This window comes from Micromys minutus, assembly GCF_963924665.1.
Source record: "Micromys minutus genome assembly, chromosome: X".
Taxonomy (NCBI): Eukaryota; Metazoa; Chordata; class Mammalia; order Rodentia; family Muridae; genus Micromys; species Micromys minutus.
In genome coordinates, this window is record NC_137970.1 from 7,817,390 (window position 1) to 7,826,324 (window position 8,935).

At 37.3% G+C, this 8,935-nt stretch overlaps 1 pseudogene across 1 annotated transcript; it reads left to right on the forward strand.

Moving 5' to 3' along the window:
* Positions 1-655: 655 nt before the first annotated feature.
* On the forward strand, positions 656-1,093 carry LOC308414746 (peroxisomal membrane protein 2-like; annotated as a pseudogene). The gene has a single exon. The product of its transcript is annotated as a peroxisomal membrane protein 2-like (transcript).
* Positions 1,094-8,935: the final 7,842 nt, after the last annotated feature.

The window sequence follows — 8,935 nt, forward strand, 5'->3', positions numbered from 1 at the left end:
CATTACCAGATAACCACTGGGGAGTCCAACCCTCAGTTTATGACAGGATACTATCAGTACGTTGTTTTATCCCTGGCCATTCCAAGTCCTCTGGGCTAAAGCAGCTATTGCCTGCAGAGGCACTCACTACTTCTTCCGTGACTATAGAACACTTTTGAGGTTACATGGAATCACTTGCATCTGCTCATCAGTGTACAGCCTCAGTTGCCACTATTTCTCCCCAAATTCCCATACTCATTTCTGAGTAATTGCTTTTACCCCTCTCCTCCAAAGACAAGAAATCGTAATTCTTACCAATGAATCTCAAAAATCCTTTCTTGTCTTTTAAATACCTTTCTTGGGGTTAAAGCTGGTTAATGGGATAGGAGTGGTTAAATATGTCAAGTATGGGGAATGAAAAGGCAGGTTAGTCTCTCTCTCTCTCTCTCTCTCTCTCTCTCTCTCTCTCTCTCTCTCTCTCTCTCACATTTTATAGATCTACCCTAGAATAAGACAGTAATGCTTCTAGTATACCTCAGAGATAAGCAGATTAAAAGCTCAGTGATTGCAATGGCGTGCTACATAGTTTTATATCAACTTGACACAGGCTGAAGTCATCTGGGAGGAGGAAATTTCAATTAATGAAATTGCCCGGCGACTCAGATCCTGGACAGCGATGGCACCTGCCGCGTCAAGGCTGAGGGTGGAATCCGACCTCGGGTCGCTTCCCAAGCGAGCGCTCGCCCAATACTTGCTGCTCCTAAAGCTCTATCCTGTGGTCACCAAAGCAGTCAGCAGTTACATTTTGTCATCCCTTGGAACCCTTCTGGCCCAGATGATTGAGAAGAAGCAAAAAAAAAAAAAAAAAAAAAAAAGACTCTCAAAGTCTAGAAGTCAGTGGGCTTCTCAGATATTTAGTTTATGGGGAAAAGACACCAGTGTCTTTGTTGCCAAAATGAGGAGTGGCTTCTAGCCTGCACTACAAATGAACTGGAGGATGTGGACACCCTTGCAGTTCATTAACATCAACTATGTGCCCCTGCAGTTCTGAGTGCTCTTTGCCAACATGGCAGCTCTGTTCTGGTATGCCTACCTGGCCTCTCTGGGGAAGTGATTTCAAATGCACCGTGAATGAGCTCTGGGGAGATTCAACCACCAGCAGGAGAGAGCAGAATCCATCATTAAGGACACCACCTGACTAAATTATGTGATTCAAGATGTCTTACAATTACAGAGGGAGGAGGAAATGTGTTAGTGTCAGAATCATGTGCTTCAGAGAGACAGCACCACTCTCGTGGAGTTAATCTGAGTTGTCACTGAAAACAAGGTAAAGGTCAATAAACTGATGCAGCAGCTTCAAAAAAAATTGCCCAAAAGAGATGGAGCAGCAGAAAAACCTGTGCGACAGTGCTTCTTAGCCTGAGGTTCATGACCCCTTTTGGGTCTGAATGACCCTTATTGCCTAAGACCATTGGAAAACACAGACGCATTATGAATTGTAATGGTAGAAAAATTCCAGTTATGGAGTAGCAATAAAAATAATGTTATGGTTGGGAATTACAACACCATAAAGAACTGTATTAATGGTTGTAGCATTAGGAAGGTTGAGAATCATTGCTGTAAGGAATTTTCTTATATAGTGATAGATTCAGAAATGCCCAGTGCATTGTGGGTGGTCCCATCCTAGGTTAGTGGTCCTGGGCTCTATAAAAATATCAGGCTGAGCACCCCCCCCATGGAGCAAACTAATAAGCAACATTCCTCCATGCCCTCTGCATCAGCTTCTGCTTCCAGGTTCCTGCCCTATGTGAATTCTAGTCTTGATTTCCTTCAATGATGAGCAACAATATGAATGTGTAGGCGAAATAGGACCTTTCTTCTCCATCTTGCTTTTTTAGAAGTGGTGTTTTGTGGTAGCAATAGATACCCTAACTAAGACAAATGGGTACTTCTCTTGGAGTTGTTGGCCAGTAATGTCTCATAGACCCCTAAACATTAGAGACTATTGCCAATGTTCTGTTATCCTCCAGAACTTGATGATAAGATCCAATTGTTTGAGTTATAAATTTGTTGAAATCAAGCTAGTACTTACCTAGAAGCTTTATTCCTATTAGCTATCTTTCATATTAATAGAAGTTGCTACGTGCACTATCAGAGGAAGAAAGCAATCATCAATCTTACCTAGCCATAAAGCCTGTGAGCTACATGACCTGACTAGGAAAGAAATGCTCAATGGTGCAGAGATAAACATCACAGGAGTTGCCAATCACATTCTGGTTAGGATTAAGTGCCATTGTACAAGATGAAATCCATACCTGGCACTATTATTAGGACAAGAACTTATAGCTAGGAAGAACATAGCCCCCAGGGGAGAGGCAAGTACTAATATTTTGATCAAAGCACATAGTATTAAACAAATTTCTAATGGTTTATCATTAATCTGATTAATGTACCATCTCTCAACCCATACCCATAACAGAAAAAAACTGGTCAAAGCACAAAAAATAAGAGACTACAGAATATTTGTCCCCGAAAGGAACATATATACTATAACTGCTCCTCATGGGGTTCAGGTATCACTGTGAAGAGGGGTATGGAACACTGCAGGAACTAGAGACAGTACATCAAGGACTCCAAGGAAAATGTCTGTTCTGGATACAATAGAATCGCTGCACATATGAACTCATAGTAGTTGTGACAGTATGCACAAAACCTGCACAAGACAAACCAGACCATATCTCATGGGGGTGGGGGGAGTTGGGCACAAAAACCACCCCTAGATGTGGAGTTTCTGACACTTTTTACCTTTTGGGATTGGAAGAGTCAGTTTTCATGAATTGCGTGTAGTACATAGTACAACAAAAGAGGTGGATGGGGAAGACAGGTGAGAAGGCTTGAGGGAGAGGTGATCCAAGCACACTGTACAAAATTCTCAAAATAACTAATACAATTTTAATCAAATAACCTAGATTTAGTCTCAGTGAAAGGAATGTGGCTATGGAAAGAAGAAAAAGAGAGCCAGGTGCATACAAATAAGCTGTTCTTTTTGTTTGTTTTCATTTTTTAAAGGGGCAAATGAGACTCTGTAAACTCAAAGACATTGGCTGGAAAATAGGTTGAATTTAAAGTTTTCTCAGGGAAGACATTTGCACCACTATATCTGTCTCTGGATCATTCCTACAAGGAGCTGTTTGGCCTACTTTTTCTTAGGAGAAACAGCAAAGGTATGCTCATATGAATACAGGGTGCTCATTCATATTCAGTGAACTACTTACATTTACTAAACTTATGAATTAATGAAGTTTTATGGCATAACACATTGTAAGTGCCTGTTCAGACATATTATTTACTTGCTTGTTTGCTTGTTTATTTATGGTTCTTTGAGACAATGTTTCTCTGTGTCATCTGGGCTGTTCTGGAACTCAGGGAATAGCTTGCCTCTGTCTCCCCATGCATCTTGTGTATTTCTGCAGATTCCCTTTGCTGCACTCACGTTTTGAGGTATCATTTGTTTCCTAGGTGCTTCCAGATCACCATCTTTGTTGAGCTCCCCATCCCCAGTGGATTCAAGTTACATCCTCCAAATTTCTCATATAATCTATATACTAGTTGTACCCAGGCCAACATTCATTTGCTTTTATCATTGGATAAAACACTCCCATCTTGGACATTTAACTTTTTGAGCAGCTGACGAGGTAGATGACCTAGTCTAGAAGTAAAGGGGAGTTAGTTTCTTATGGGACAAACCTAATGTAAAGGAAAGCACATCCATGTAGCAGCTAATTGAATAAATTCCTCTCCATTTTTTCTTTCCATGGTCCATTCTGATGTAGTTTCTGAGGATTCCTAGTACAGGGAAATTAAAATGCTGAGTGACCTGTTGTCTGATTTCTTGGATTATCATCAAATTGTGGCTTGTGCAGCAATGATTCATGTCACTTATCTTTTCTTGCCTCCTTGCTCTTTTTCTTCATCATTCTTCCTGTCATGTACTTGCAGTCCCATTTTCTACTCCTTATCTGATATTCTGTAGTTACACCATTGATACTATACCTGCCCCCTTGCTAGGGGTAGATCTGTAAAAGACAAGTTAGAGTTCTTGAATCTTATCCACACACACAGGGTTTAAATAAAAATGCTGGTAACTGTCATTAATTTATTTGGAATGTTAAGAGAACAACTGTGAAATGTATGTGAAAATTGTTTCCCTTCTCATGTAATAATTGTTGAAATTAATAATAGGTGTTTTAAGGGGGAAATTTTTCTGTGTGAATTCTACTCAAAGGCTGTGTTTGTCTAACTCAAAAGATCCTTATTAAGGCTGTTAAATTCATAGACAGGTAAATTATGGAATCATTGTCCACTGGTGTTGCTAGGTCACTATCTTTGTTGAACTCCCTGTTCCAAGTGCATTCAAGGTGCATCCAATTTGAATAGTATATAAGGGTTTTTTTTTTTTTAAGGACATAGAGTTGTAATTATTCATGAAGGGTGCATGTTACTAGCAGGAGAATTGATGATCTATTAAATTCATGTCTGCCCAGCATGCTGAATTAAATGTGACTTAAATTGGAAACCTTACTTTAAGTGCTCCAAAGTCAACACTTTTGCAGCTCTTCTCTCTGGGTCTCTGTTCTTCAAGATTCCCAACACTCTAGTTACATTGCATGTTCTCACCATGCCTCAATTTCTCCTGTGACTCTAGGATGTCTAATTAGAAAATAACGAATAGTTAAACATTATGACTTGACAAAATCTTCTGGTTTTGAGTCAGTCTTTTAATAAGTGCTGCAATTTTATCTAAAATAGAGCACTGAAATATTTTTTAAATTACATTATGTTTCACTTAAAATAACAATTACCTACTTATACTTTTACTGACTCACAGAAATTTAGCATGTAAATCTCATAAGTAGATTTTCTTTCCAGATTTTACAATGATTATAACAATTAAAAAGTGAGTGATCAGATGGTAGCAATATATCAAAAAGAATGGCATGGCTTATTAGTAATATGAGAGTTATTTAATGGGGCCAGAAAGAATGCTGAAGTGGCTATTTGGCTGTTCAGCCTTTCAAAGGCTGAGGAATTAGGGAGACATTACATTTTGTCTAAAAACCGAAGCTAAAGTTGAGTTTCAGAGATCCCAAAATTTTACTTTTCTTAGCTTTTTTTTTAGTAGAAAATTTTGGAAATAATTTAAAAGATGAGGTGTACTTTTCTTTAGAAAATGTGCAAGGCCTTCATCAGATTCATAGTATCTCCAGTGCATAACAGAAGTTCTGGGACCCAGTCACAAAAGAACAGACATAATATGCAGTCACTGATAATTGGATATTAACCCCAGAAAGCTCTGAACACCCCAGAAACAACTCATAGACTTTATGAAGTTCAAGAAAAAACAAATGCCAAAATAAGAAAAGCCACACACCATGGTTTTTTATGCGTAATCTTTACACACCAAGAAAACTTTGACTAATTCCAGGTTACATCTTGTTTTACATGTAATTTATGCTCATTGTAACTAGTAAGATTTTAGTGCACACTATCAAACCTTTAATAAATCAAGTACTGACAAAAATGTATTCATATACTTTTATAAAAATGCTTAAAATCTGTACATTTATCTTTGTTTTTTAAAATAAAGTTGTTCAATTTAAAAAAAAAAAAGAAGAAGAAGTTCTGGGCTTGTCCGCCAGTGCCCTTTTGTTCCTTGTCAAGGAGAAGACAAATCTCATGTAACATGTACACGTCCCACTAACTCTTCTTTGTTTTCAACTTTAGGTATGTTTGTCATCCATTTATTTTGTAAGTGTAAAAATATATATAAATAAAGAACAGCAGCACATGTTATATAACTGTGACAGCAACTCTGTATATCACTTTGGGATGGCGAGTAATTTTATGTTCATGATGAGAAGACAAGGAAATCCTGGCTACTTAGCATACTTAAATAATGTGAGGACTTTAAAGAAAATAAAAAAGGCAAAGTGAAGGTAAAGAGCTATTAAGTCCTTGAAATTCAGTGAGGGAAAACTCCACACTTTAATTTTCTCTCATAATTTATCATTAAATTGAAATAATCCCTCAGGTCTAACCAAAGTGCTACCCTGGTCTAAAAGAAACTCAAATGAAGCAACATATTTTAATATTTTCAAATTTTCACACTATCTTTTTTGGATTACTTTTATGAAAATTATATATTTTTGTTAAGCTTCTAAACTAAGCCCCAATAATCCATGCCAAAAACAAAAATGGAGTCAGTCCTGCTAACTTTCCACATCATCAAGGAGAAACTAACCTATCTGATTGGAGAGATGATAGCCAAATTTTCTCAGTCCTATTGCTTTTAATTTGCATAATAATTAAATCCCTTGGTCTTAATGCTTACAGTTAAAGAAGGTAAGTGAAGAAAACTGATGTTAATTGCTCATTTTCCATTGTTTAACTTTCCTATCTTTTTACACAGAAACAGCCAGCCTTATGGTTATTTATTGGCAGACTAATTGATTTATCTCTATGTATAAGGTCCTGCCTTGGTTACATCTCTAGCACTCTATGTGTGTGTGTGTGTGTGAGAGAGAGAGAGAGAGAGAGAGAGAGAGAGAGAGAGAGAGAGAGAGAGAGAGAGAGAGAGAGAGACAGAGACAGAGACAGAGACACAGAGACACACAGAGAAGGGGAGAGGGAGAGAGAGGTAATGTGTGTGGATCTGGGGAAGGAAAGACAATTGTTGATCTGCTTTTGTCCTTTTGTCTTATTTATAGACATTTTCTCTTTTGAAAATCAGGCTTCTCTGTTTAGTTCATCTGAACATTTATTGTTTTATACAATGAACTCTTTCCAGGGTTCTAAGAATCTAAAATCAAACCAATTAAATTGTTTAAACCAACTTGTTCCAGTTTTGTCCTTTGACATACAAATTCCTTCAACCAATATTTATTGAGTGCATTCTATATGACACTTGCCATGATACTATAAAACAAATAAACTTGGTCTTTGCCTGAGTTTCTAAGTTAAATCTAAACCTTTGCCAATTTAGTCTTGAGAATCAACTTAGAACATTTAGAGGACAATTACAGTCCCAAAATAATGTTTACAGAAACTTATTGCTGGTTAAAAATACAAGTCTCCTCATATTGGTTGTTTCCTTCTTGATCCCTTAGATCCTCACAAATGAAAATTCGTTTTCAAAGATTTGTGATTTTGGAAACCAACATGCACACGAGGAAGATTAATTTGGAAAAAAATCTAAATTATATTATGTCTATATTAGTCAGAACTCAAATGGGAAATGATCTTCCTGACTTAAAATAATTCAAGGAGGAGTGAATAATAGGTGAAATATATGGTAACTCTAAATGGTATTTCAGGAACCACAGAACTAGTAACAGCAAAGATTGCTACTGCCTTACTTGTTTTATCTTATGGAGATAAAACAAAAAATACTGGGTTAGAATCTTACAGATAAACTAGCTTTAATTAAGGATCTCAGTTAAGATAAACTGCAGAGAGGGTTATATGTTAAAACTATAGAGATACACAAAAACAAATACCCTAATTTGCCTTTATTTTCTGTCTCATCTACCATCATTGGGATCTCATAAGTCAAACCCAAGTGGAAACCTAGGAATAAGGTAGACATTAATATAGTTCATACAGATCAGGATTTCAAGGGAGAATAGATGGAGAGAAAGCTAGAATATAAATTTAGGATTAGGTGGGCAAATGTCACAGTTTCTATATTAGTTAGAAACCTCTTAAACTTCATCTTGAGGGGAAGGAGATTACAGAGTCATAGTTTTCCTTGAGTCATGTCTTACATTCCATATATTGTGCATGTCTTTGTGTGGGTCATTTTATGCACTTTTAGGCTTAACTTGATGTGATTTCAACAGAGCAAAAGCTCCATCTTTACTGAGCCCACATATTGGTGACTAGTTTTCCTATCAGGAGTCACTTCATAGTAAGGCAGTCATTCAAATTAGAAAAAGATAAGCTTCTGGGGAAATCTTGAAATTAAAAAGCTATCAACTAGTCATATTCTGGAATATATGCTATATCCTTTCTCTTTTTGTCTCTCAATCTTTCTCCCCACACGAACTGCCAACTATAAGACTAAATGAATTTTCTTCTCTCCATAGTCCCTCCTAATTGTTTCCCTCTCATTTGTATAAGTCAGGATTTATTTTAAGTCTCTTACTTTCTGCATCCCCATATTTCCTATTGGCATCATGTAACTTAGTATTGTCTTTAATTCCAGAATTTATATCAAAAGTCCTTAAAAGACATTGTTTTTCTTCTTTGAGAGTTTTCAATGTTCTTTTTTTTCTTTTAAAGGACTTTATTTTATACATCTCTATATGTGAACAGAGCACACCCCCACGTTTTTCAATTTTATTGAATATTCTCTGTATTTATATTTCCCTCCTACTCTCCTCCCTCCTCCCCCTCAACTTGCTTCCATGAAGGTGCTCCCTCTCTTAATCATCCTCTCCATCTCAGTGTCTTGGCTGGTTGATGATGTTGTTCTTCCCATATGGTTGCAGACCCTTTCAGCTCCTTTAGTCCTTTCTTTAGCTCCTTCATTGGGGTCCCTGTGTTCAGTCTGATGTTTAGCTGCAAGCATCCTCATCTGTGTCTATATGACTCTATCAGAGCCTCTGAGGAAACATCTATATCTGGTTCCTGCCAGTAAGCACTTCTTGGCATCACCTATATATAGTGTTTGGGTTTGGTGGCTGCATATAGAGTGGTTCTCCAGGTGAGGCAGCCTTTGTAGATCCTTTCTTCAATTCCTGCTCTTCTATTTGATGTATTTTCTCCCATGAGTATTTTGTTCTCTCTTCTAAGAAGGACAGAGACATCCACATTCTGGCCTTCCTTCTTCTTGAGCTTTATAAGTTCTGTGGATGGGTTCCTGGGTATTCTGAGCTTTTGTGGCTAGTATCTGTGA